The sequence below is a fragment of the Phyllobates terribilis genome, unplaced genomic scaffold (genome assembly GCF_046119375.1).
Source record: "Phyllobates terribilis strain yellow unplaced genomic scaffold, ASM4611937v1 Scaffold_169__1_contigs__length_4117513, whole genome shotgun sequence".
Taxonomy (NCBI): domain Eukaryota; kingdom Metazoa; phylum Chordata; class Amphibia; order Anura; family Dendrobatidae; genus Phyllobates; species Phyllobates terribilis.
This window is the reverse complement of record NW_027362929.1, coordinates 1,983,250-2,007,989: the sequence shown is the minus strand read 5'-3', so window position 1 is coordinate 2,007,989 and position 24,740 is coordinate 1,983,250. Positions and strand designations below refer to the sequence as shown.

The 24,740-nt window shown below is 45.1% G+C and overlaps 19 non-coding genes across 19 annotated transcripts; all 19 read left to right on the top strand.

Moving 5' to 3' along the window:
* The first annotated feature begins 390 nt into the window (after positions 1–390).
* LOC141210251 (U2 spliceosomal RNA) lies at positions 391–581 on the top strand. The gene has a single exon (XR_012280424.1). It is a non-coding gene; the product is annotated as a U2 spliceosomal RNA (small nuclear RNA).
* A 1,120-nt stretch (positions 582–1,701) lies between these two features.
* Positions 1,702–1,892, top strand: LOC141210250 (U2 spliceosomal RNA). Its single transcript, XR_012280423.1, has one exon. It is a non-coding gene; the product is annotated as a U2 spliceosomal RNA (small nuclear RNA).
* Positions 1,893–3,016: 1,124 nt separating this feature from the next.
* On the top strand, positions 3,017–3,207 carry LOC141208787 (U2 spliceosomal RNA). Its single transcript, XR_012279001.1, has one exon. It is a non-coding gene; the product is annotated as a U2 spliceosomal RNA (small nuclear RNA).
* A 1,120-nt stretch (positions 3,208–4,327) lies between these two features.
* Positions 4,328–4,518, top strand: LOC141208786 (U2 spliceosomal RNA). The gene has a single exon (XR_012279000.1). It is a non-coding gene; the product is annotated as a U2 spliceosomal RNA (small nuclear RNA).
* Positions 4,519–5,638: 1,120 nt separating this feature from the next.
* On the top strand, positions 5,639–5,829 carry LOC141208785 (U2 spliceosomal RNA). Its single transcript, XR_012278999.1, has one exon. It is a non-coding gene; the product is annotated as a U2 spliceosomal RNA (small nuclear RNA).
* A 1,120-nt stretch (positions 5,830–6,949) lies between these two features.
* On the top strand, positions 6,950–7,140 carry LOC141208784 (U2 spliceosomal RNA). Its single transcript, XR_012278998.1, has one exon. It is a non-coding gene; the product is annotated as a U2 spliceosomal RNA (small nuclear RNA).
* Positions 7,141–8,260: 1,120 nt separating this feature from the next.
* LOC141208783 (U2 spliceosomal RNA) lies at positions 8,261–8,451 on the top strand. Its single transcript, XR_012278997.1, has one exon. It is a non-coding gene; the product is annotated as a U2 spliceosomal RNA (small nuclear RNA).
* Positions 8,452–9,572: 1,121 nt separating this feature from the next.
* On the top strand, positions 9,573–9,763 carry LOC141208782 (U2 spliceosomal RNA). The gene has a single exon (XR_012278996.1). It is a non-coding gene; the product is annotated as a U2 spliceosomal RNA (small nuclear RNA).
* Positions 9,764–10,883: 1,120 nt separating this feature from the next.
* Positions 10,884–11,074, top strand: LOC141208781 (U2 spliceosomal RNA). Its single transcript, XR_012278995.1, has one exon. It is a non-coding gene; the product is annotated as a U2 spliceosomal RNA (small nuclear RNA).
* A 1,120-nt stretch (positions 11,075–12,194) lies between these two features.
* LOC141208780 (U2 spliceosomal RNA) lies at positions 12,195–12,385 on the top strand. The gene has a single exon (XR_012278994.1). It is a non-coding gene; the product is annotated as a U2 spliceosomal RNA (small nuclear RNA).
* Positions 12,386–13,506: 1,121 nt separating this feature from the next.
* LOC141208778 (U2 spliceosomal RNA) lies at positions 13,507–13,697 on the top strand. The gene has a single exon (XR_012278992.1). It is a non-coding gene; the product is annotated as a U2 spliceosomal RNA (small nuclear RNA).
* A 1,117-nt stretch (positions 13,698–14,814) lies between these two features.
* LOC141208777 (U2 spliceosomal RNA) lies at positions 14,815–15,005 on the top strand. Its single transcript, XR_012278991.1, has one exon. It is a non-coding gene; the product is annotated as a U2 spliceosomal RNA (small nuclear RNA).
* Positions 15,006–16,126: 1,121 nt separating this feature from the next.
* Positions 16,127–16,317, top strand: LOC141210301 (U2 spliceosomal RNA). The gene has a single exon (XR_012280473.1). It is a non-coding gene; the product is annotated as a U2 spliceosomal RNA (small nuclear RNA).
* Positions 16,318–17,438: 1,121 nt separating this feature from the next.
* LOC141210343 (U2 spliceosomal RNA) lies at positions 17,439–17,629 on the top strand. Its single transcript, XR_012280515.1, has one exon. It is a non-coding gene; the product is annotated as a U2 spliceosomal RNA (small nuclear RNA).
* Positions 17,630–18,750: 1,121 nt separating this feature from the next.
* On the top strand, positions 18,751–18,941 carry LOC141208776 (U2 spliceosomal RNA). Its single transcript, XR_012278990.1, has one exon. It is a non-coding gene; the product is annotated as a U2 spliceosomal RNA (small nuclear RNA).
* A 1,122-nt stretch (positions 18,942–20,063) lies between these two features.
* On the top strand, positions 20,064–20,254 carry LOC141210490 (U2 spliceosomal RNA). Its single transcript, XR_012280657.1, has one exon. It is a non-coding gene; the product is annotated as a U2 spliceosomal RNA (small nuclear RNA).
* A 1,122-nt stretch (positions 20,255–21,376) lies between these two features.
* Positions 21,377–21,567, top strand: LOC141208775 (U2 spliceosomal RNA). Its single transcript, XR_012278989.1, has one exon. It is a non-coding gene; the product is annotated as a U2 spliceosomal RNA (small nuclear RNA).
* A 1,124-nt stretch (positions 21,568–22,691) lies between these two features.
* LOC141208774 (U2 spliceosomal RNA) lies at positions 22,692–22,882 on the top strand. Its single transcript, XR_012278988.1, has one exon. It is a non-coding gene; the product is annotated as a U2 spliceosomal RNA (small nuclear RNA).
* Positions 22,883–24,001: 1,119 nt separating this feature from the next.
* On the top strand, positions 24,002–24,192 carry LOC141208773 (U2 spliceosomal RNA). Its single transcript, XR_012278987.1, has one exon. It is a non-coding gene; the product is annotated as a U2 spliceosomal RNA (small nuclear RNA).
* Positions 24,193–24,740: the final 548 nt, after the last annotated feature.

The following is a 24,740-nucleotide window of genomic DNA, read 5'->3' as shown; positions in this document are numbered from 1 at the left end:
ATATACCTGCGCACAGCAGCAGCCACCTTCAGTCTGCTGCTGGACAGCCAGCAGCAGCAGCAGCAGGAGAGGTAATTAATCAGCAACCCTCCTGCTAAGGGTAGACAGCTGCTCGTTCCACCCCCCCCCCGCCTTAATTGGTTCTCCTCCCTTCCAACGGTGTTGAGGCGGGTGGGAACAGCCGGGGGTTGAGGGTACTGTGCTAAAAGAGGTGGAGTTATGCAGATCTAAAACGCGTGGATTGCAGCAGCAGCAAGCCGAAAAGTGCAGGCATGTGAGGGATCTAGAGGTTGACAGCATGTCTTCTTAACGGGAGTCCAGGTGGCCATCTCCACAAATGGACTTTTCAGAATCCTTGGGTGGCACCGTAGTCGGAAACCAATTCTGGTTATCGCTTCTCGGCCTTTTGGCTAAGATCAAGTGTAGTATATGTTCTTATCAGTTTAATATCTGATACGTCCCCTATCTGGGGACCATATATTAAATGGATTTTTAGAACAGGGAGATGGAAAAAGAGCTTGCTCTGTCCACTCCACGCATTGACCTGGTATTGCAGTATCTCCAGGACCGGTGCACCCCTTCTTTAATGCAGTTTCTAAAATCAGAAAGAATTGAATTCAATGCTTTTTGTTCATTTTGCTTGTTTGTCGGATTTTGGGATGGACTCTTTGGCTTTGCTTTTCTTCTCCTCATTGGATTTTTCATGTTAAAAGTTGCAGAAGCCAGATGACAAGCTCATTTTGGTTCAACTTCAGCAACTGTGCATTGCATTGCCATGTAATGTAATGTAATGCAATGCTATCTATCTAGCTCTCCCTCTATACTTCCTTTTGGATAAACAGACATATTAGGCAAGCATTTTGGAGCTTTCACCTAAATAACTACAGGTGGTGAGATAAGCTGCACAATATAATTGACCTTTCAGTATATTGTTGCACACACACCATCTATTTAGCAAATGCCCTTGTTATCAACAGCAGCCTTTTAAACTCACCTGAGCTAACAGGTATGTGAGCTGGTTACTCTGCTGCGCTTAAAATTTCTTTTTTGGTTTGCTACAATGCCTTTTCTGAAACGTTGTCTCCCTCTGCTGGAACACTGACTTCTTTCATTTAATGCCTGCAGACTATAAAAGAGAAACCAACCCAAAAAGTTTGGTTGATTAGTCTGTGGCATTCTTTTAAACTGTTGCTTATGGCGGTCTCTGTGAGCTTCTCAGTGACATTCAGCCATCCAGGTATCCCGCCTGCAGTAGACGGAATGTGGCAATGGAACGCTGGCTGCGCGTGTCATAATAGGCTCTGAGCCTTTATATACCTGCGCACAGCAGCAGCCACCTTCAGTCTGCTGCTGGACAGCCAGCAGCAGCAGCAGCAGGAGAGGTAATTAATCAGCAACCCTCCTGCTAAGGGTAGACAGCTGCTCGTTCCACCCCCCCCCCGCCTTAATTGGTTCTCCTCCCTTCCAACGGTGTTGAGGCGGGTGGGAACAGCCGGGGGTTGAGGGTACTGTGCTAAAAGAGGTGGAGTTATGCAGATCTAAAACGCGTGGATTGCAGCAGCAGCAAGCCGAAAAGTGCAGGCATGTGAGGGATCTAGAGGTTGACAGCATGTCTTCTTAACGGGAGTCCAGGTGGCCATCACCACAAATGGACTTTTCAGAATCCTTGGGTGGCACCGTAGTCGGAAACCAATTCTGGTTATCGCTTCTCGGCCTTTTGGCTAAGATCAAGTGTAGTATATGTTCTTATCAGTTTAATATCTGATACGTCCCCTATCTGGGGACCATATATTAAATGGATTTTTAGAACAGGGAGATGGAAAAAGAGCTTGCTCTGTCCACTCCACGCATTGACCTGGTATTGCAGTATCTCCAGGACCGGTGCACCCCTTCTTTAATGCAGTTTCTAAAATCAGAAAGAATTGAATTCAATGCTTTTTGTTCATTTTGCTTGTTTGTCGGATTTTGGGATAGACTCTTTGGCTTTGCTTTTCTTCTCCTCATTGGATTTTTCATGTTAAAAGTTGCAGAAGCCAGATGACAAGCTCATTTTGGTTCAACTTCAGCAACTGTGCATTGCATTGCCATGTAATGTAATGTAATGCAATGCTATCTATCTAGCTCTCCCTCTATACTTCCTTTTGGATAAACAGACATATTAGGCAAGCATTTTGGAGCTTTCACCTAAATAACTACAGGTGGTGAGATAAGCTGCACAATATAATTGACCTTTCAGTATATTGTTGCACACACACCATCTATTTAGCAAATGCCCTTGTTATCAACAGCAGCCTTTTAAACTCACCTGAGCTAACAGGTATGTGAGCTGGTTACTCTGCTGCGCTTAAAATTTCTTTTTTGGTTTGCTACAATGCCTTTTCTGAAACGTTGTCTCCCTCTGCTGGAACACTGACTTCTTTCATTTAATGCCTGCAGACTATAAAAGAGAAACCAACCCAAAAAGTTTGGTTGATTAGTCTGTGGCATTCTTTTAAACTGTTGCTTATGGCGGTCTCTGTGAGCTTCTCAGTGACATTCAGCCATCCAGGTATCCCGCCTGCAGTAGACGGAATGTGGCAATGGAACGCTGGCTGCGCGTGTCATAATAGGCTCTGAGCCTTTATATACCTGCGCACAGCAGCAGCCACCTTCAGTCTGCTGCTGGACAGCCAGCAGCAGCAGCAGCAGGAGAGGTAATTAATCAGCAACCCTCCTGCTAAGGGTAGACAGCTGCTCGTTCCACCCCCCCCCCCCCCGCCTTAATTGGTTCTCCTCCCTTCCAACGGTGTTGAGGCGGGTGGGAACAGCCGGGGGTTGAGGGTACTGTGCTAAAAGAGGTGGAGTTATGCAGATCTAAAACGCGTGGATTGCAGCAGCAGCAAGCCGAAAAGTGCAGGCATGTGAGGGATCTAGAGGTTGACAGCATGTCTTCTTAACTGGAGTCCAGGTGGCCATCTCCACAAATGGACTTTTCAGAATCCTTGGGTGGCACCGTAGTCGGAAACCAATTCTGGTTATCGCTTCTCGGCCTTTTGGCTAAGATCAAGTGTAGTATCTGTTCTTATCAGTTTAATATCTGATACGTCCCCTATCTGGGGACCATATATTAAATGGATTTTTAGAACAGGGAGATGGAAAAAGAGCTTGCTCTGTCCACTCCACGCATTGACCTGGTATTGCAGTATCTCCAGGACCGGTGCACCCCTTCTTTAATGCAGTTTCTAAAATCAGAAAGAATTGAATTCAATGCTTTTTGTTCATTTTGCTTGTTTGTCGGATTTTGGGATGGACTCTTTGGCTTTGCTTTTCTTCTCCTCATTGGATTTTTCATGTTAAAAGTTGCAGAAGCCAGATGACAAGCTCATTTTGGTTCAACTTCAGCAACTGTGCATTGCATTGCCATGTAATGTAATGTAATGCAATGCTATCTATCTAGCTCTCCCTCTATACTTCCTTTTGGATAAACAGACATATTAGGCAAGCATTTTGGAGCTTTCACCTAAATAACTACAGGTGGTGAGATAAGCTGCACAATATAATTGACCTTTCAGTATATTGTTGCACACACACCATCTATTTAGCAAATGCCCTTGTTATCAACAGCAGCCTTTTAAACTCACCTGAGCTAACAGGTATGTGAGCTGGTTACTCTGCTGCGCTTAAAATTTCTTTTTTGGTTTGCTACAATGCCTTTTCTGAAACGTTGTCTCCCTCTGCTGGAACACTGACTTCTTTCATTTAATGCCTGCAGACTATAAAAGAGAAACCAACCCAAAAAGTTTGGTTGATTAGTCTGTGGCATTCTTTTAAACTGTTGCTTATGGCGGTCTCTGTGAGCTTCTCAGTGACATTCAGCCATCCAGGTATCCCGCCTGCAGTAGACGGAATGTGGCAATGGAACGCTGGCTGCGCGTGTCATAATAGGCTCTGAGCCTTTATATACCTGCGCACAGCAGCAGCCACCTTCAGTCTGCTGCTGGACAGCCAGCAGCAGCAGCAGCAGGAGAGGTAATTAATCAGCAACCCTCCTGCTAAGGGTAGACAGCTGCTCGTTCCACCCCCCCCCCGCCTTAATTGGTTCTCCTCCCTTCCAACGGTGTTGAGGCGGGTGGGAACAGCCGGGGGTTGAGGGTACTGTGCTAAAAGAGGTGGAGTTATGCAGATCTAAAACGCGTGGATTGCAGCAGCAGCAAGCCGAAAAGTGCAGGCATGTGAGGGATCTAGAGGTTGACAGCATGTCTTCTTAACGGGAGTCCAGGTGGCCATCTCCACAAATGGACTTTTCAGAATCCTTGGGTGGCACCGTAGTCGGAAACCAATTCTGGTTATCGCTTCTCGGCCTTTTGGCTAAGATCAAGTGTAGTATCTGTTCTTATCAGTTTAATATCTGATACGTCCCCTATCTGGGGACCATATATTAAATGGATTTTTAGAACAGGGAGATGGAAAAAGAGCTTGCTCTGTCCACTCCACGCATTGACCTGGTATTGCAGTATCTCCAGGACCGGTGCACCCCTTCTTTAATGCAGTTTCTAAAATCAGAAAGAATTGAATTCAATGCTTTTTGTTCATTTTGCTTGTTTGTCGGATTTTGGGATGGACTCTTTGGCTTTGCTTTTCTTCTCCTCATTGGATTTTTCATGTTAAAAGTTGCAGAAGCCAGATGACAAGCTCATTTTGGTTCAACTTCAGCAACTGTGCATTGCATTGCCATGTAATGTAATGTAATGCAATGCTATCTATCTAGCTCTCCCTCTATACTTCCTTTTGGATAAACAGACATATTAGGCAAGCATTTTGGAGCTTTCACCTAAATAACTACAGGTGGTGAGATAAGCTGCACAATATAATTGACCTTTCAGTATATTGTTGCACACACACCATCTATTTAGCAAATGCCCTTGTTATCAACAGCAGCCTTTTAAACTCACCTGAGCTAACAGGTATGTGAGCTGGTTACTCTGCTGCGCTTAAAATTTCTTTTTTGGTTTGCTACAATGCCTTTTCTGAAACGTTGTCTCCCTCTGCTGGAACACTGACTTCTTTCATTTAATGCCTGCAGACTATAAAAGAGAAACCAACCCAAAAAGTTTGGTTGATTAGTCTGTGGCATTCTTTTAAACTGTTGCTTATGGCGGTCTCTGTGAGCTTCTCAGTGACATTCAGCCATCCAGGTATCCCGCCTGCAGTAGACGGAATGTGGCAATGGAACGCTGGCTGCGCATGTCATAATAGGCTCTGAGCCTTTATATACCTGCGCACAGCAGCAGCCACCTTCAGTCTGCTGCTGGACAGCCAGCAGCAGCAGCAGCAGGAGAGGTAATTAATCAGCAACCCTCCTGCTAAGGGTAGACAGCTGCTCGTTCCACCCCCCCCCCGCCTTAATTGGTTCTCCTCCCTTCCAACGGTGTTGAGGCGGGTGGGAACAGCCGGGGGTTGAGGGTACTGTGCTAAAAGAGGTGGAGTTATGCAGATCTAAAACGCGTGGATTGCAGCAGCAGCAAGCCGAAAAGTGCAGGCATGTGAGGGATCTAGAGGTTGACAGCATGTCTTCTTAACTGGAGTCCAGGTGGCCATCTCCACAAATGGACTTTTCAGAATCCTTGGGTGGCACCGTAGTCGGAAACCAATTCTGGTTATCGCTTCTCGGCCTTTTGGCTAAGATCAAGTGTAGTATCTGTTCTTATCAGTTTAATATCTGATACGTCCCCTATCTGGGGACCATATATTAAATGGATTTTTAGAACAGGGAGATGGAAAAAGAGCTTGCTCTGTCCACTCCACGCATTGACCTGGTATTGCAGTATCTCCAGGACCGGTGCACCCCTTCTTTAATGCAGTTTCTAAAATCAGAAAGAATTGAATTCAATGCTTTTTGTTCATTTTGCTTGTTTGTCGGATTTTGGGATGGACTCTTTGGCTTTGCTTTTCTTCTCCTCATTGGATTTTTCATGTTAAAAGTTGCAGAAGCCAGATGACAAGCTCATTTTGGTTCAACTTCAGCAACTGTGCATTGCATTGCCATGTAATGTAATGTAATGCAATGCTATCTATCTAGCTCTCCCTCTATACTTCCTTTTGGATAAACAGACATATTAGGCAAGCATTTTGGAGCTTTCACCTAAATAACTACAGGTGGTGAGATAAGCTGCACAATATAATTGACCTTTCAGTATATTGTTGCACACACACCATCTATTTAGCAAATGCCCTTGTTATCAACAGCAGCCTTTTAAACTCACCTGAGCTAACAGGTATGTGAGCTGGTTACTCTGCTGCGCTTAAAATTTCTTTTTTGGTTTGCTACAATGCCTTTTCTGAAACGTTGTCTCCCTCTGCTGGAACACTGACTTCTTTCATTTAATGCCTGCAGACTATAAAAGAGAAACCAACCCAAAAAGTTTGGTTGATTAGTCTGTGGCATTCTTTTAAACTGTTGCTTATGGCGGTCTCTGTGAGCTTCTCAGTGACATTCAGCCATCCAGGTATCCCGCCTGCAGTAGACGGAATGTGGCAATGGAACGCTGGCTGCGCGTGTCATAATAGGCTCTGAGCCTTTATATACCTGCGCACAGCAGCAGCCACCTTCAGTCTGCTGCTGGACAGCCAGCAGCAGCAGCAGCAGGAGAGGTAATTAATCAGCAACCCTCCTGCTAAGGGTAGACAGCTGCTCGTTCCACCCCCCCCCCGCCTTAATTGGTTCTCCTCCCTTCCAACGGTGTTGAGGCGGGTGGGAACAGCCGGGGGTTGAGGGTACTGTGCTAAAAGAGGTGGAGTTATGCAGATCTAAAACGCGTGGATTGCAGCAGCAGCAAGCCGAAAAGTGCAGGCATGTGAGGGATCTAGAGGTTGACAGCATGTCTTCTTAACGGGAGTCCAGGTGGCCATCTCCACAAATGGACTTTTCAGAATCCTTGGGTGGCACCGTAGTCGGAAACCAATTCTGGTTATCGCTTCTCGGCCTTTTGGCTAAGATCAAGTGTAGTATCTGTTCTTATCAGTTTAATATCTGATACGTCCCCTATCTGGGGACCATATATTAAATGGATTTTTAGAACAGGGAGATGGAAAAAGAGCTTGCTCTGTCCACTCCACGCATTGACCTGGTATTGCAGTATCTCCAGGACCGGTGCACCCCTTCTTTAATGCAGTTTCTAAAATCAGAAAGAATTGAATTCAATGCTTTTTGTTCATTTTGCTTGTTTGTCGGATTTTGGGATGGACTCTTTGGCTTTGCTTTTCTTCTCCTCATTGGATTTTTCATGTTAAAAGTTGCAGAAGCCAGATGACAAGCTCATTTTGGTTCAACTTCAGCAACTGTGCATTGCATTGCCATGTAATGTAATGTAATGCAATGCTATCTATCTAGCTCTCCCTCTATACTTCCTTTTGGATAAACAGACATATTAGGCAAGCATTTTGGAGCTTTCACCTAAATAACTACAGGTGGTGAGATAAGCTGCACAATATAATTGACCTTTCAGTATATTGTTGCACACACACCATCTATTTAGCAAATGCCCTTGTTATCAACAGCAGCCTTTTAAACTCACCTGAGCTAACAGGTATGTGAGCTGGTTACTCTGCTGCGCTTAAAATTTCTTTTTTGGTTTGCTACAATGCCTTTTCTGAAACGTTGTCTCCCTCTGCTGGAACACTGACTTCTTTCATTTAATGCCTGCAGACTATAAAAGAGAAACCAACCCAAAAAGTTTGGTTGATTAGTCTGTGGCATTCTTTTAAACTGTTGCTTATGGCGGTCTCTGTGAGCTTCTCAGTGACATTCAGCCATCCAGGTATCCCGCCTGCAGTAGACGGAATGTGGCAATGGAACGCTGGCTGCGCGTGTCATAATAGGCTCTGAGCCTTTATATACCTGCGCACAGCAGCAGCCACCTTCAGTCTGCTGCTGGACAGCCAGCAGCAGCAGCAGCAGGAGAGGTAATTAATCAGCAACCCTCCTGCTAAGGGTAGACAGCTGCTCGTTCCACCCCCCCCCCGCCTTAATTGGTTCTCCTCCCTTCCAACGGTGTTGAGGCGGGTGGGAACAGCCGGGGGTTGAGGGTACTGTGCTAAAAGAGGTGGAGTTATGCAGATCTAAAACGCGTGGATTGCAGCAGCAGCAAGCCGAAAAGTGCAGGCATGTGAGGGATCTAGAGGTTGACAGCATGTCTTCTTAACGGGAGTCCAGGTGGCCATCTCCACAAATGGACTTTTCAGAATCCTTGGGTGGCACCGTAGTCGGAAACCAATTCTGGTTATCGCTTCTCGGCCTTTTGGCTAAGATCAAGTGTAGTATCTGTTCTTATCAGTTTAATATCTGATACGTCCCCTATCTGGGGACCATATATTAAATGGATTTTTAGAACAGGGAGATGGAAAAAGAGCTTGCTCTGTCCACTCCACGCATTGACCTGGTATTGCAGTATCTCCAGGACCGGTGCACCCCTTCTTTAATGCAGTTTCTAAAATCAGAAAGAATTGAATTCAATGCTTTTTGTTCATTTTGCTTGTTTGTCGGATTTTGGGATGGACTCTTTGGCTTTGCTTTTCTTCTCCTCATTGGATTTTTCATGTTAAAAGTTGCAGAAGCCAGATGACAAGCTCATTTTGGTTCAACTTCAGCAACTGTGCATTGCATTGCCATGTAATGTAATGTAATGCAATGCTATCTATCTAGCTCTCCCTCTATACTTCCTTTTGGATAAACAGACATATTAGGCAAGCATTTTGGAGCTTTCACCTAAATAACTACAGGTGGTGAGATAAGCTGCACAATATAATTGACCTTTCAGTATATTGTTGCACACACACCATCTATTTAGCAAATGCCCTTGTTATCAACAGCAGCCTTTTAAACTCACCTGAGCTAACAGGTATGTGAGCTGGTTACTCTGCTGCGCTTAAAATTTCTTTTTTGGTTTGCTACAATGCCTTTTCTGAAACGTTGTCTCCCTCTGCTGGAACACTGACTTCTTTCATTTAATGCCTGCAGACTATAAAAGAGAAACCAACCCAAAAAGTTTGGTTGATTAGTCTGTGGCATTCTTTTAAACTGTTGCTTATGGCGGTCTCTGTGAGCTTCTCAGTGACATTCAGCCATCCAGGTATCCCGCCTGCAGTAGACGGAATGTGGCAATGGAACGCTGGCTGCGCGTGTCATAATAGGCTCTGAGCCTTTATATACCTGCGCACAGCAGCAGCCACCTTCAGTCTGCTGCTGGACAGCCAGCAGCAGCAGCAGCAGGAGAGGTAATTAATCAGCAACCCTCCTGCTAAGGGTAGACAGCTGCTCGTTCCACCCCCCCCCCCGCCTTAATTGGTTCTCCTCCCTTCCAACGGTGTTGAGGCGGGTGGGAACAGCCGGGGGTTGAGGGTACTGTGCTAAAAGAGGTGGAGTTATGCAGATCTAAAACGCGTGGATTGCAGCAGCAGCAAGCCGAAAAGTGCAGGCATGTGAGGGATCTAGAGGTTGACAGCATGTCTTCTTAACGGGAGTCCAGGTGGCCATCTCCACAAATGGACTTTTCAGAATCCTTGGGTGGCACCGTAGTCGGAAACCAATTCTGGTTATCGCTTCTCGGCCTTTTGGCTAAGATCAAGTGTAGTATCTGTTCTTATCAGTTTAATATCTGATACGTCCCCTATCTGGGGACCATATATTAAATGGATTTTTAGAACAGGGAGATGGAAAAAGAGCTTGCTCTGTCCACTCCACGCATTGACCTGGTATTGCAGTATCTCCAGGACCGGTGCACCCCTTCTTTAATGCAGTTTCTAAAATCAGAAAGAATTGAATTCAATGCTTTTTGTTCATTTTGCTTGTTTGTCGGATTTTGGGATGGACTCTTTGGCTTTGCTTTTCTTCTCCTCATTGGATTTTTCATGTTAAAAGTTGCAGAAGCCAGATGACAAGCTCATTTTGGTTCAACTTCAGCAACTGTGCATTGCATTGCCATGTAATGTAATGTAATGCAATGCTATCTATCTAGCTCTCCCTCTATACTTCCTTTTGGATAAACAGACATATTAGGCAAGCATTTTGGAGCTTTCACCTAAATAACTACAGGTGGTGAGATAAGCTGCACAATATAATTGACCTTTCAGTATATTGTTGCACACACACCATCTATTTAGCAAATGCCCTTGTTATCAACAGCAGCCTTTTAAACTCACCTGAGCTAACAGGTATGTGAGCTGGTTACTCTGCTGCGCTTAAAATTTCTTTTTTGGTTTGCTACAATGCCTTTTCTGAAACGTTGTCTCCCTCTGCTGGAACACTGACTTCTTTCATTTAATGCCTGCAGACTATAAAAGAGAAACCAACCCAAAAAGTTTGGTTGATTAGTCTGTGGCATTCTTTTAAACTGTTGCTTATGGCGGTCTCTGTGAGCTTCTCAGTGACATTCAGCCATCCAGGTATCCCGCCTGCAGTAGACGGAATGTGGCAATGGAACGCTGGCTGCGCGTGTCATAATAGGCTCTGAGCCTTTATATACCTGCGCACAGCAGCAGCCACCTTCAGTCTGCTGCTGGACAGCCAGCAGCAGCAGCAGCAGGAGAGGTAATTAATCAGCAACCCTCCTGCTAAGGGTAGACAGCTGCTCGTTCCACCCCCCCCCCGCCTTAATTGGTTCTCCTCCCTTCCAACGGTGTTGAGGCGGGTGGGAACAGCCGGGGGTTGAGGGTACTGTGCTAAAAGAGGTGGAGTTATGCAGATCTAAAACGCGTGGATTGCAGCAGCAGCAAGCCGAAAAGTGCAGGCATGTGAGGGATCTAGAGGTTGACAGCATGTCTTCTTAACGGGAGTCCAGGTGGCCATCTCCACAAATGGACTTTTCAGAATCCTTGGGTGGCACCGTAGTCGGAAACCAATTCTGGTTATCGCTTCTCGGCCTTTTGGCTAAGATCAAGTGTAGTATCTGTTCTTATCAGTTTAATATCTGATACGTCCCCTATCTGGGGACCATATATTAAATGGATTTTTAGAACAGGGAGATGGAAAAAGAGCTTGCTCTGTCCACTCCACGCATTGACCTGGTATTGCAGTATCTCCAGGACCGGTGCACCCCTTCTTTAATGCAGTTTCTAAAATCAGAAAGAATTGAATTCAATGCTTTTTGTTCATTTTGCTTGTTTGTCGGATTTTGGGATGGACTCTTTGGCTTTGCTTTTCTTCTCCTCATTGGATTTTTCATGTTAAAAGTTGCAGAAGCCAGATGACAAGCTCATTTTGGTTCAACTTCAGCAACTGTGCATTGCATTGCCATGTAATGTAATGTAATGCAATGCTATCTATCTAGCTCTCCCTCTATACTTCCTTTTGGATAAACAGACATATTAGGCAAGCATTTTGGAGCTTTCACCTAAATAACTACAGGTGGTGAGATAAGCTGCACAATATAATTGACCTTTCAGTATATTGTTGCACACACACCATCTATTTAGCAAATGCCCTTGTTATCAACAGCAGCCTTTTAAACTCACCTGAGCTAACAGGTATGTGAGCTGGTTACTCTGCTGCGCTTAAAATTTCTTTTTTGGTTTGCTACAATGCCTTTTCTGAAACGTTGTCTCCCTCTGCTGGAACACTGACTTCTTTCATTTAATGCCTGCAGACTATAAAAGAGAAACCAACCCAAAAAGTTTGGTTGATTAGTCTGTGGCATTCTTTTAAACTGTTGCTTATGGCGGTCTCTGTGAGCTTCTCAGTGACATTCAGCCATCCAGGTATCCCGCCTGCAGTAGACGGAATGTGGCAATGGAACGCTGGCTGCGCGTGTCATAATAGGCTCTGAGCCTTTATATACCTGCGCACAGCAGCAGCCACCTTCAGTCTGCTGCTGGACAGCCAGCAGCAGCAGCAGCAGGAGAGGTAATTAATCAGCAACCCTCCTGCTAAGGGTAGACAGCTGCTCGTTCCACCCCCCCCCCGCCTTAATTGGTTCTCCTCCCTTCCAACGGTGTTGAGGCGGGTGGGAACAGCCGGGGGTTGAGGGTACTGTGCTAAAAGAGGTGGAGTTATGCAGATCTAAAACGCGTGGATTGCAGCAGCAGCAAGCCAAAAAGTGCAGGCATGTGAGGGATCTAGAGGTTGACAGCATGTCTTCTTAACGGGAGTCCAGGTGGCCATCTCCACAAATGGACTTTTCAGAATCCTTGGGTGGCACCGTAGTCGGAAACCAATTCTGGTTATCGCTTCTCGGCCTTTTGGCTAAGATCAAGTGTAGTATCTGTTCTTATCAGTTTAATATCTGATACGTCCCCTATCTGGGGACCATATATTAAATGGATTTTTAGAACAGGGAGATGGAAAAAGAGCTTGCTCTGTCCACTCCACGCATTGACCTGGTATTGCAGTATCTCCAGGACCGGTGCACCCCTTCTTTAATGCAGTTTCTAAAATCAGAAAGAATTGAATTCAATGCTTTTTGTTCATTTTGCTTGTTTGTCGGATTTTGGGATGGACTCTTTGGCTTTGCTTTTCTTCTCCTCATTGGATTTTTCATGTTAAAAGTTGCAGAAGCCAGATGACAAGCTCATTTTGGTTCAACTTCAGCAACTGTGCATTGCATTGCCATGTAATGTAATGTAATGCAATGCTATCTATCTAGCTCTCCCTCTATACTTCCTTTTGGATAAACAGACATATTAGGCAAGCATTTTGGAGCTTTCACCTAAATAACTACAGGTGGTGAGATAAGCTGCACAATATAATTGACCTTTCAGTATATTGTTGCACACACACCATCTATTTAGCAAATGCCCTTGTTATCAACAGCAGCCTTTTAAACTCACCTGAGCTAACAGGTATGTGAGCTGGTTACTCTGCTGCGCTTAAAATTTCTTTTTTGGTTTGCTACAATGCCTTTTCTGAAACGTTGTCTCCCTCTGCTGGAACACTGACTTCTTTCATTTAATGCCTGCAGACTATAAAAGAGAAACCAACCCAAAAAGTTTGGTTGATTAGTCTGTGGCATTCTTTTAAACTGTTGCTTATGGCGGTCTCTGTGAGCTTCTCAGTGACATTCAGCCATCCAGGTATCCCGCCTGCAGTAGACGGAATGTGGCAATGGAACGCTGGCTGCGCGTGTCATAATAGGCTCTGAGCCTTTATATACCTGCGCACAGCAGCAGCCACCTTCAGTCTGCTGCTGGACAGCCAGCAGCAGCAGCAGCAGGAGAGGTAATTAATCAGCAACCCTCCTGCTAAGGGTAGACAGCTGCTCGTTCCACCCCCCCCCCCGCCTTAATTGGTTCTCCTCCCTTCCAACGGTGTTGAGGCGGGTGGGAACAGCCGGGGGTTGAGGGTACTGTGCTAAAAGAGGTGGAGTTATGCAGATCTAAAACGCGTGGATTGCAGCAGCAGCAAGCCGAAAAGTGCAGGCATGTGAGGGATCTAGAGGTTGACAGCATGTCTTCTTAACGGGAGTCCAGGTGGCCATCTCCACAAATGGACTTTTCAGAATCCTTGGGTGGCACCGTAGTCGGAAACCAATTCTGGTTATCGCTTCTCGGCCTTTTGGCTAAGATCAAGTGTAGTATCTGTTCTTATCAGTTTAATATCTGATACGTCCCCTATCTGGGGACCATATATTAAATGGATTTTTAGAACAGGGAGATGGAAAAAGAGCTTGCTCTGTCCACTCCACGCATTGACCTGGTATTGCAGTATCTCCAGGACCGGTGCACCCCTTCTTTAATGCAGTTTCTAAAATCAGAAAGAATTGAATTCAATGCTTTTTGTTCATTTTGCTTGTTTGTCGGATTTTGGGATGGACTCTTTGGCTTTGCTTTTCTTCTCCTCATTGGATTTTTCATGTTAAAAGTTGCAGAAGCCAGATGACAAGCTCATTTTGGTTCAACTTCAGCAACTGTGCATTGCATTGCCATGTAATGTAATGTAATGCAATGCTATCTATCTAGCTCTCCCTCTATACTTCCTTTTGGATAAACAGACATATTAGGCAAGCATTTTGGAGCTTTCACCTAAATAACTACAGGTGGTGAGATAAGCTGCACAATATAATTGACCTTTCAGTATATTGTTGCACACACACCATCTATTTAGCAAATGCCCTTGTTATCAACAGCAGCCTTTTAAACTCACCTGAGCTAACAGGTATGTGAGCTGGTTACTCTGCTGCGCTTAAAATTTCTTTTTTGGTTTGCTACAATGCCTTTTCTGAAACGTTGTCTCCCTCTGCTGGAACACTGACTTCTTTCATTTAATGCCTGCAGACTATAAAAGAGAAACCAACCCAAAAAGTTTGGTTGATTAGTCTGTGGCATTCTTTTAAACTGTTGCTTATGGCGGTCTCTGTGAGCTTCTCAGTGACATTCAGCCATCCAGGTATCCCGCCTGCAGTAGACGGAATGTGGCAATGGAACGCTGGCTGCGCGTGTCATAATAGGCTCTGAGCCTTTATATACCTGCGCACAGCAGCAGCCACCTTCAGTCTGCTGCTGGACAGCCAGCAGCAGCAGCAGGAGAGGTAATTAATCAGCAACCCTCCTGCTAAGGGTAGACAGCTGCTCGTTCCACCCCCCCCCCGCCTTAATTGGTTCTCCTCCCTTCCAACGGTGTTGAGGCGGGTGGGAACAGCCGGGGGTTGAGGGTACTGTGCTAAAAGAGGTGGAGTTATGCAGATCTAAAACGCGTGGATTGCAGCAGCAGCAAGCCGAAAAGTGCAGGCATGTGAGGGATCTAGAGGTTGACAGCATGTCTTCTTAACGGGAGTCCAGGTGGCCATCTCCACAAATGGACTTTTCAGAATCCTTGGGTGGCACCGTAGTCGGAAACCAATTCTGGTTATCGCTTCTCGGCCTTTTGGCTAAGATCAAGTGTAGTATCTGTTCTTATCAGTTTAATATCTGATACGTCCCCTATCTGGGGACCATATATTAAATGGATTTTTAGAACAGGGAGATGGAAAAAGAGCTTGCTCTGTCCACTCCACGCATTGACCTGGTATTGCAGTATCTCCAGGACCGGTGCACCCCTTCTTTAATGCAGTTTCTAAAATCAGAAAGAATTGAATTCAATGCTTTTTGTTCATTTTGCTTGTTTGTCGGATTTTGGGATGGACTCTTTGGCTTTGCTTTTCTTCTCCTCATTGGATTTTTCATGTTAAAAGTTGCAGAAGCCAGATGACAAGCTCATTTTGGTTCAACTTCAGCAACTGTGCATTGCATTGCCATGTAATGTAATGTAATGCAATGCTATCTATCTAGCTCTCCCTCTGTACTTCCTTTTGGATAAACAGACATATTAGGCAAGCATTTTGGAGCTTTCACCTAAATAACTACAGGTGGTGAGATAAGCTGCACAATATAATTGACCTTTCAGTATATTGTTGCACACACACCATCTATTTAGCAAATGCCCTTGTTATCAACAGCAGCCTTTTAAACTCACCTGAGCTAACAGGTATGTGAGCTGGTTACTCTGCTGCGCTTAAAATTTCTTTTTTGGTTTGCTACAATGCCTTTTCTGAAACGTTGTCTCCCTCTGCTGGAACACTGACTTCTTTCATTTAATGCCTGCAGACTATAAAAGAGAAACCAACCCAAAAAGTTTGGTTGATTAGTCTGTGGCATTCTTTTAAACTGTTGCTTATGGCGGTCTCTGTGAGCTTCTCAGTGACATTCAGCCATCCAGGTATCCCGCCTGCAGTAGACGGAATGTGGCAATGGAACGCTGGCTGCGCGTGTCATAATAGGCTCTGAGCCTTTATATACCTGCGCACAGCAGCAGCCACCTTCAGTCTGCTGCTGGACAGCCAGCAGCAGCAGCAGCAGGAGAGGTAATTAATCAGCAACCCTCCTGCTAAGGGTAGACAGCTGCTCGTTCCACCCCCCCCCCCGCCTTAATTGGTTCTCCTCCCTTCCAACGGTGTTGAGGCGGGTGGGAACAGCCGGGGGTTGAGGGTACTGTGCTAAAAGAGGTGGAGTTATGCAGATCTAAAACGCGTGGATTGCAGCAGCAGCAAGCCGAAAAGTGCAGGCATGTGAGGGATCTAGAGGTTGACAGCATGTCTTCTTAACGGGAGTCCAGGTGGCCATCTCCACAAATGGACTTTTCAGAATCCTTGGGTGGCACCGTAGTCGGAAACCAATTCTGGTTATCGCTTCTCGGCCTTTTGGCTAAGATCAAGTGTAGTATCTGTTCTTATCAGTTTAATATCTGATACGTCCCCTATCTGGGGACCATATATTAAATGGATTTTTAGAACAGGGAGATGGAAAAAGAGCTTGCTCTGTCCACTCCACGAATTGACCTGGTATTGCAGTATCTCCAGGACCGGTGCACCCCTTCTTTAATGCAGTTTCTAAAATCAGAAAGAATTGAATTCAATGCTTTTTGTTCATTTTGCTTGTTTGTCGGATTTTGGGATGGACTCTTTGGCTTTGCTTTTCTTCTCCTCATTGGATTTTTCATGTTAAAAGTTGCAGAAGCCAGATGACAAGCTCATTTTGGTTCAACTTCAGCAACTGTGCATTGCATTGCCATGTAATGTAATGTAATGCAATGCTATCTATCTAGCTCTCCCTCTATACTTCCTTTTGGATAAACAGACATATTAGGCAAGCATTTTGGAGCTTTCACCTAAATAACTACAGGTGGTGAGATAAGCTGCACAATATAATTGACCTTTCAGTATATTGTTGCACACACACCATCTATTTAGCAAATGCCCTTGTTATCAACAGCAGCCTTTTAAACTCACCTGAGCTAACAGGTATGTGAGCTGGTTACTCTGCTGCGCTTAAAATTTCTTTTTTGGTTTGCTACAATGCCTTTTCTGAAACGTTGTCTCCCTCTGCTGGAACACTGACTTCTTTCATTTAATGCCTGCAGACTATAAAAGAGAAACCAACCCAAAAAGTTTGGTTGATTAGTCTGTGGCATTCTTTTAAACTGTTGCTTATGGCGGTCTCTGTGAGCTTCTCAGTGACATTCAGCCATCCAGGTATCCCGCCTGCAGTAGACGGAATGTGGCAATGGAACGCTGGCTGCGCGTGTCATAATAGGCTCTGAGCTTTTATATACCTGCGCACAGCAGCAGCCACCTTCAGTCTGCTGCTGGACAGCCAGCAGCAGCAGCAGGAGAGGTAATTAATCAGCAACCCTCCTGCTAAGGGTAGACAGCTGCTCGTTCCACCCCCCCCCCCCCCGCCTTAATTGGTTCTCCTCCCTTCCAACGGTGTTGAGGCGGGTGGGAACAGCCGGGGGTTGAGGGTACTGTGCTAAAAGACGTGGAGTTATGCAGATCTAAAACGCGTGGATTGCAGCAGCAGCGAGCCGAAAAGTGCAGGCATGTGAGGGATCTAGAGGTTGACAGCATGTCTTCTTAACGGGAGTCCAGGTGGCCATCTCCACAAATGGACTTTTCAGAATCCTTGGGTGGCACCGTAGTCGGAAACCAATTCTGGTTATCGCTTCTCGGCCTTTTGGCTAAGATCAAGTGTAGTTTCTGTTCTTATCAGTTTAATATCTGATACGTCCCCTATCTGGGGACCATATATTAAATGGATTTTTAGAACAGGGAGATGGAAAAAGAGCTTGCTCTGTCCACTCCACGCATTGACCTGGTATTGCAGTATCTCCAGGACCGGTGCACCCCTTCTTTAATGCAGTTTCTAAAATCAGAAAGAATTGAATTCAATGCTTTTTGTTCATTTTGCTTGTTTGTCGGATTTTGGGATGGACTCTTTGGCTTTGCTTTTCTTCTCCTCATTGGATTTTTCATGTTAAAAGTTGCAGAAGCCAGATGACAAGCTCATTTTGGTTCAACTTCAGCAACTGTGCATTGCATTGCCATGTAATGTAATGTAATGCAATGCTATCTATCTAGCTCTCCCTCTATACTTCCTTTTGGATAAACAGACATATTAGGCAAGCATTTTGGAGCTTTCACCTAAATAACTACAGGTGGTGAGATAAGCTGCACAATATAATTGACCTTTCAGTATATTGTTGCACACACACCATCTATTTAGCAAATGCCCTTGTTATCAACAGCAGCCTTTTAAACTCACCTGAGCTAACAGGTATGTGAGCTGGTTACTCTGCTGCGCTTAAAATTTCTTTTTTGGTTTGCTACAATGCCTTTTCTGAAACGTTGTCTCCCTCTGCTGGAACACTGACTTCTTTCATTTAATGCCTGCAGACTATAAAAGAGAAACCAACCCAAAAAGTTTGGTTGATTAGTCTGTGGCATTCTTTTAAACTGTTGCTTATGGCGGTCTCTGTGAGCTTCTCAGTGACATTCAGCCATCCAGGTATCCCGCCTGCAGTAGACGGAATGTGGCAATGGAACGCTGGCTGCGCGTGTCATAATAGGCTCTGAGCCTTTATTTACCTGTGCACAGCAGCAGCCACCTTCAGTCTGCTGCTGGACAGCCAGCAGCAGCAGCAGCAGGAGAGGTAATGAATCAGCAACCCTCCTGCTAAGGGTAGACAGCTGCTCGTTCCACCCCCCCCCCCGCCTTAATTGGTTCTCCTCCCTTCCAACGGTGTTGAGGCGGGTGGGAACAGCGGGGGGTTGAGGGTACTGTGCTAAAAGAGGTGGAGTTATGCAGATCTAAAACGCGTGGATTGCAGCAGCAGCAAGCCGAAAAGTGCAGGCATGTGAGGGATCTAGAGGTTGACAGCATGTCTTCTTAACGGGAGTCCAGGTGGCCATCTCCACAAATGGACTTTTCAGAATCCTTGGGTGGCACCGTAGTCGGAAACCAATTCTGGTTATCGCTTCTCGGCCTTTTGGCTAAGATCAAGTGTAGTATCTGTTCTTATCAGTTTAATATCTGATACGTCCCCTATCTGGGGACCATATATTAAATGGATTTTTAGAACAGGGAGATGGAAAAAGAGCTTGCTCTGTCCACTCCACGCATTGACCTGGTATTGCAGTATCTCCAGGACCGGTGCACCCCTTCTTTAATGCAGTTTCTAAAATCAGAAAGAATTGAATTCAATGCTTTTTGTTCATTTTGCTTGTTTGTCGGATTTTGGGATGGACTCTTTGGCTTTGCTTTTCTTCTCCTCATTGGATTTTTCATGTTAAAAGTTGCAGAAGCCAGATGACAAGCTCATTTTGGTTCAACTTCAGCAACTGTGCATTGCATTGCCATGTAATGTAATGTAATGCAATGCTATCTATCTAGCTCTCCCTCTATACTTCCTTTTGGATAAACAGACATATTAGGCAAGCATTTTGGAGCTTTCACCTAAATAACTACAGGTGGTGAGATAAGCTGCACAATATAATTGACCTTTCAGTATATTGTTGCACACACACCATCTATTTAGCAAATGCCCTTGTTATCAACAGCAGCCTTTTAAACTCACCTGAGCTAACAGGTATGTGAGCTGGTTACTCTGCTGCGCTTAAAATTTCTTTTTTGGTTTGCTACAATGCCTTTTCTGAAACGTTGTCTCCCTCTGCTGGAACACTGACTTCTTTCATTTAATGCCTGCAGACTATAAAAGAGAAACCAACCCAAAGAGTTTGGTTGATTAGTCTGTGGCATTCTTTTAAACTGTTGCTTATGGCGGTCTCTGTGAGCTTCTCAGTGACATTCAGCCATCCAGGTGTCCCGCCTGCAGTAGACGGAATGTGGCAATGGAACGCTGGCTGCGCGTGTCATAATAGGCTCTGAGCCTTTATATACCTGCGCACAGCAGCAGCCACCTTCAGTCTGCTGCTGGACAGCCAGCAGCAGCAGCAGCAGGAGAGGTAATTAATCAGCAACCCTCCTGCTAAGGGTAGACAGCTGCTCGTTCCACCCCCCCCCCCCGCCTTAATTGGTTCTCCTCCCTTCCAACGGTGTTGAGGCGGGTGGGAACAGCCGGGGGTTGAGGGTACTGTGCTAAAAGAGGTGGAGTTATGCAGATCTAAAACGCGTGGATTGCAGCAGCAGCAAGCCGAAAAGTGCAGGCATGTGAGGGATCTAGAGGTTGACAGCATGTCTTCTTAACGGGAGTCCAGGTGGCCATCTCCACAAATGGACTTTTCAGAATCCTTGGGTGGCACCGTAGTCGGAAACCAATTCTGGTTATCGCTTCTCGGCCTTTTGGCTAAGATCAAGTGTAGTATCTGTTCTTATCAGTTTAGTATCTTATACGTCCCCTATCTGGGGACCATATATTAAATGGATTTTTAGAACAGGGAGATGGAAAAAGAGCTTGCTCTGTCCACTCCACGCATTGACCTGGTATTGCAGTATCTCCAGGACCGGTGCACCCCTTCTTTAATGCAGTTTCTAAAATCAGAAAGAATTGAATTCAATGCTTTTTGTTCATTTTGCTTGTTTGTCGGATTTTGGGATGGACTCTTTGGCTTTGCTTTTCTTCTCCTCATTGGATTTTTCATGTTAAAAGTTGCAGAAGCCAGATGACAAGCTCATTTTGGTTCAACTTCAGCAACTGTGCATTGCATTGCCATGTAATGTAATGTAATGCAATGCTATCTATCTAGCTCTCCCTCTATACTTCCTTTTGGATAAATAGACATATTAGGCAAGCATTTTGGAGCTTTCACCTAAATAACTACAGGTGGTGAGATAAGCTGCACAATATAATTGACCTTTCAGTATATTGTTGCACACACACCATCTATTTAGCAAATGCCCTTGTTATCAACAGCAGCCTTTTAAACTCACCTGAGCTAACAGGTATGTGAGCTGGTTACTCTGCTGCGCTTAAAATTTCTTTTTTGGTTTGCTACAATGCCTTTTCTGAAACGTTGTCTCCCTCTGCTGGAACACTGACTTCTTTCATTTAATGCCTGCAGACTATAAAAGAGAAACCAACCCAAAAAGTTTGGTTGATTAGTCTGTGGCATTCTTTTAAACTGTTGCTTATGGCGGTCTCTGTGAGCTTCTCAGTGACATTCAGCCATCCAGGTATCCCGCCTGCAGTAGACGGAATGTGGCAATGGAACGCTGGCTGCGCGTGTCATAATAGGCTCTGAGCCTTTATATACCTGCGCACAGCAGCAGCCACCTTCAGTCTGCTGCTGGACAGCCAGCAGCAGCAGCAGCAGGAGAGGTAATTAATCAGCAACCCTCCTGCTAAGGGTAGACAGCTGCTCGTTCCACCCCCCCCCCCCGCCTTAATTGGTTCTCCTCCCTTCCAACGGTGTTGAGGCGGGTGGGAACAGCCGGGGGTTGAGGGTACTGTGCTAAAAGAGGTGGAGTTATGCAGATCTAAAACGCGTGGATTGCAGCAGCAGCAAGCCGAAAAGTGCAGGCATGTGAGGGATCTAGAGGTTGACAGCATGTCTTCTTAACGGGAGTCCAGGTGGCCATCTCCACAAATGGACTTTTCAGAATCCTTGGGTGGCACCGTAGTCGGAAACCAATTCTGGTTATCGCTTCTCGGCCTTTTGGCTAAGATCAAGTGTAGTATCTGTTCTTATCAGTTTAATATCTGATACGTCCCCTATCTGGGGACCATATATTAAATGGATTTTTAGAACAGGGAGATGGAAAAAGAGCTTGCTCTGTCCACTCCACGCATTGACCTGGTATTGCAGTATCTCCAGGACCGGTGCACCCCTTATTTAATGCAGTTTCTAAAATCAGAAAGAATTGAATTCAATGCTTTTTGTTCATTTTGCTTGTTTGTCGGATTTTGGGATGGACTCTTTGGCTTTGCTTTTCTTCTCCTCATTGGATTTTTCATGTTAAAAGTTGCAGAAGCCAGATGACAAGCTCATTTTGGTTCAACTTCAGCAACTGTGCATTGCATTGCCATGTAATGTAATGTAATGCAATGCTATCTATCTAGCTCTCCCTCTATACATCCTTTTGGATAAACAGACATATTAGGCAAGCATTTTGGAGCTTTCACCTAAATAACTACAGGTGGTGAGATAAGCTGCACAATATAATTGACCTTTCAGTATATTGTTGCACACACACCATCTATTTAGCAAATGCCCTTGTTATCAACAGCAGCCTTTTAAACTCACCTGAGCTAACAGGTATGTGAGCTGGTTACTCTGCTGCGCTTAAAATTTCTTTTTTGGTTTGCTACAATGCATTTTCTGAAACGTTGTCTCCCTCTGCTGGAACACTGACTTCTTTCATTTAATGCCTGCAGACTATAAAAGAGAAACCAACCCAAAAAGTTTGGTTGATTAGTCTGTGGCATTCTTTTAAACTGTTGCTTATGGAGGTCTCTGTGAGCTTCTCAGTGACATTCAGCCATCCAGGTATCCCGCCTGCAGTAGACGGAATGTGGCAATGGAACGCTGGCTGCGCGTGTCATAATAGGCTCTGAGCCTTTATATACCTGCGCACAGCAGCAGCCACCTTCAGTCTGCTGCTGGACAGCCAGCAGCAGCAGCAGCAGGAGAGGTAATTAATCAGCAACCCTCCTGCTAAGGGTAGACAGCTGCTCGTTCCACCCCCCCCCCCCCCGCCTTAATTGGTTCTCCTCCCTTCCAACGGTGTTGAGGCGGGTGGGAACAGCCGGGGGTTGAGGGTACTGTGCTAAAAGAGGTGGAGTTATGCAGATCTAAAACGCGTGGATTGCAGCAGCAGCAAGCCGAAAAGTGCAGGCATGTGAGGGATCTAGAGGTTGACAGCATGTCTTCTTAACGGGAGTCCAGGTGGCCATCTCCACAAATGGACTTTTCAGAATCCTTGGGTGGCACCGTAGTCGGAAACCAATTCTGGTTATCGCTTCTCGGCCTTTTGGCTAAGATCAAGTGTAGTATCTGTTCTTATCAGTTTAATATCTGATACGTCCCCTATCTGGGGACCATATATTAAATGGATTTTTAGAACAGGGAGATGGAAAAAGAGCTTGCTCTGTCCACTCCACGCATTGACCTGGTATTGCAGTATCTCCAGGACCGGTGCACCCCTTCTTTAATGCAGTTTCTAAAATCAGAAAGAATTGAATTCAATGCTTTTTGTTCATTTTGCTTGTTTGTCGGATTTTGGGATGGACTCTTTGGCTTTGCTTTTCTTCTCCTCATTGGATTTTTCATGTTAAAAGTTGCAGAAGCCAGATGACAAGCTCATTTTGGTTCAACTTCAGCAACTGTGCATTGCATTGCCATGTAATGTAATGTAATGCAATGCTATCTATCTAGCTCTCCCTCTATACTTCCTTTTGGATAAACAGACATATTAGGCAAGCATTTTGGAGCTTTCACCTAAATAACTACAGGTGGTGAGATAAGCTGCACAATATAATTGACCTTTCAGTATATTGTTGCACACACACCATCTATTTAGCAAATGCCCTTGTTATCAACAGCAGCCTTTTAAACTCACCTGAGCTAACAGGTATGTGAGCTGGTTACTCTGCTGCGCTTAAAATTTCTTTTTTGGTTTGCTACAATGCCTTTTCTGAAACGTTGTCTCCCTCTGCTGGAACACTGACTTCTTTCATTTAATGCCTGCAGACTATAAAAGAGAAACCAACCCAAAAAGTTTGGTTGATTAGTCTGTGGCATTCTTTTAAACTGTTGCTTATGGCGGTCTCTGTGAGCTTCTCAGTGACATTCAGCCATCCAGGTATCCCGCCTGCAGTAGACGGAATGTGGCAATGGAACGCTGGCTGCGCGTGTCATAATAGGCTCTGAGCCTTTATATTCCTGCGCACAGCAGCAGCCACCTTCAGTCTGCTGCTGGACAGCCAGCAGCAGCAGCAGCAGGAGAGGTAATTAATCAGCAACCCTCCTGCTAAGGGTAGACAGCTGCTCGTTCCACCCCCCCCCGCCTTAATTGGTTCTCCTCCCTTCCAACGGTGTTGAGGCGGGTGGGAACAGCCGGGGGTTGAGGGTACTGTGCTAAAAGAGGTGGAGTTATGCAGATCTAAAACGCGTGGATTGCAGCAGCAGCAAGCCGAAAAGTGCAGACATGTGAGGGATCTAAAGGTTGACAGCATGTCTTCTTAACGGGAGTCCAGGTGGCCATCTCCACAAATGGACTTTTCAGAATCCTTGGGTGGCACCGTAGTCGGAAACCAATTCTGGTTATCGCTTCTCGGCCTTTTGGCTAAGATCAAGTGTAGTATCTGTTCTTATCAGTTTAATATCTGATACGTCCCCTATCTGGGGACCATATATTAAATGGATTTTTAGAACAGGGAGATGGAAAAAGAGCTTGCTCTGTCCACTCCACGCATTGACCTGGTATTGCAGTATCTCCAGGACCGGTGCACCCCTTCTTTAATGCAGTTTCTAAAATCAGAAAGAATTGAATTCAATGCTTTTTGTTCATTTTGCTTGTTTGTCGGATTTTGGGATGGACTCTTTGGCTTTGCTTTTCTTCTCCTCATTGGATTTTTCATGTTAAAAGTTGCAGAAGCCAGATGACAAGCTCATTTTGGTTCAACTTCAGCAACTGTGCATTGCATTGCCATGTAATGTAATGTAATGCAATGCTATCTATCTAGCTCTCCCTCTATACTTCCTTTTGGATAAACAGACATATTAGGCAAGCATTTTGGAGCTTTCACCTAAATAACTACAGGTGGTGAGATAAGCTGCACAATATAATTGACCTTTCAGTATATTGTTGCACACACACCATCTATTTAGCAAATGCCCTTGTTATCAACAGCAGCCTTTTAAACTCACCTGAGCTAACAGGTATGTGAGCTGGTTACTCTGCTGCGCTTAAAATTTCTTTTTTGGTTTGCTACAATGCCTTTTCTGAAACGTTGTCTCCCTCTGCTGGAACACTGACTTCTTTCATTTAATGCCTGCAGACTA